A 2,032-nucleotide genomic window follows, 5' to 3' on the forward strand; every position below is an offset into this window, starting at 1 on the left:
TGGAACAAAAAGCCCTCTACTTGAAACATTGCTCAGGTTATGCCAAACAAAGCTTAGAAGCAAGACCTGAAAGTGTCAAACTCTTGCTAATAGCTTTGTATTACAAAGTTCAAGAATATTTATGAAATTCACAAATATCTATCACCCAATAAAGCAAATGTACGACTAAGATCCTATAAAAATAACCAAACATATAAAGAAGTATATAGGAGAATGTGACTAATAACAAGGACAATATATCAATTGAAACACACAAAACTGACATAGATGATAGAAGTAGAAAAAAACATTGAAATGATCATCCTAAATTGTATTTCGTATGTTCAGAAACCTAGGGGAAAGATTAAACATGGTAAGTGGAGAAATGAAAGATGTAAAACAAATCCAAGAGCATGGCAATGGGTGGCATGGTAATGGGTTCATGGGGGGCGCTTCTCTGTGGGCCTCATAGAGTGCCCATACCAGTGTAAACTTCAGCCCTGAACCATTGCCCTGCCTCCTTACCTATAGGCTGTGACTACTAAAGGGGATTGCAAAAAAAATCCAAGTTGAGCTTCTAGAGATGAAAATTATATTTTCTGAAATAAAAATTACACTAGATAGAATTAACCAAAGGTAAGACATCGCAGAAAAAAAAATTAGTAAACTTGAAGACATAGCAATAGAAACTATCCAAAATGAAATACAAAGAGAAAAAATTAAAAAGTGAACAGAGTATCAGTAAGTCATGGATACAATATACATGTACTAGAGGCCAGGAGAGGGATAGAAAAAATACATGAAGAAATAATGGCTCCCAACTTCCCAAATATCATGAAAATGATAAACTCTCAGATTCAAGAAACTCAGTGAAACATGAAGAAAATGACACTCAAATCCATCAAAATCAAATTGCTCAAAGCCAGTAACAGATGAAAAACATCTGGGGGATGACAGGCACAGGGAATGGAGACATTACATGTAGAAGAACTAAAAGAAGAATAACAACAAATTCATCATCAGAAACAATGCCAGCATGAAGACAATGGAGTAACATCTTTAAAGTACTGAAAGAAAAAATTTCAGTTTAGCATTCTATACAGTATTTTTTATGTCCATTGAAAATATCTTTCAAAAATGAAGGCAAATACATTTTTAGACTTAAAAAAATCTGAAAGTATTAATCACCAGCAAGTTTATGCATTTTCTGCAATATCTAATCAGTTGTCAATCCCATTGAATGCTTTTTTAAAATTTCAGACATTGTAATTTTTATCCTTAAAGTTTTATTTTTGTCTCTTTTATATCATCCATGTTTTTACTTAATTTGTTGAAATAACTATTTTAATGTCTGTCAGCTAAATTTAACATCACTATTTATTCTGTGTCATTTTCAGATTATTTATTTACCCGCTCATTTTAGTTAATATTTTCTTGCTTTTCATGTTTGGTAATTTTTACTGGATGCTAGACATTGTTAATTTTACCTTGTGTGCTGGATATTTTTTGTATGTCTATAAATGCTCTTGAGCTTTGTTCAGGAGTGCAGTTAAGTTACTTAGAAACAGTTAGATCCTTTTAGGTATTGCTTTTAAAATATGATAGGTAGGACTTGAGTCACATTTAGTCTAGGTTTTATTATTTCTAAACACCAAGGAAGACCCTCTGGAGTACTCTACCCAATGTCCCCTGAATTTTGAGGTTTTCCAGCCTGGCTGATAGGAATAGGCACTATTTCTAGTCACTGTGAATGCCATGTACTGTTTCCTCCAATCCTTTTGGGTAGTTCTTTCCTCAGTCTCAGATTGTTTCCTCATACCCATGCACTGATCAGTACCCCGTAGAATATTTGAGAGGGATCCTCTGGAGATCTCAGTGTTCGCCCTCTGCAGTTGAAGATTTTCTGGTACTCTCTGCTGAAACTTGAGCTACCTTATTTTCCCGGAACTGTCAACTCTGTCTTCTCATCAAATAGTATTCTAGGATTTTCCTGGGTTTGCTTTCCCTGAACCAGAGCTGGGAACTCTCCCAAAGGAGTTTACCTGGGCAATCA

General features: G+C 34.5%; 1 non-coding gene across 1 annotated transcript; it reads left to right on the forward strand.

Annotated features, from left to right (window-relative positions):
• The first annotated feature begins 405 nt into the window (after window positions 1-405).
• LOC116531240 lies at window positions 406-540 on the forward strand. Its single transcript, XR_004260328.1, has one exon. It is a non-coding gene; the product is annotated as a small nucleolar RNA SNORA42/SNORA80 family (small nucleolar RNA).
• Window positions 541-2,032: the final 1,492 nt, after the last annotated feature.

The sequence above is a fragment of the Sapajus apella genome, unplaced genomic scaffold (genome assembly GCF_009761245.1).
Source record: "Sapajus apella isolate SASKATOON/1434 unplaced genomic scaffold, GSC_monkey_1.0 scaffold69, whole genome shotgun sequence".
NCBI lineage: Eukaryota > Metazoa > Chordata > Mammalia > Primates > Cebidae > Sapajus > Sapajus apella.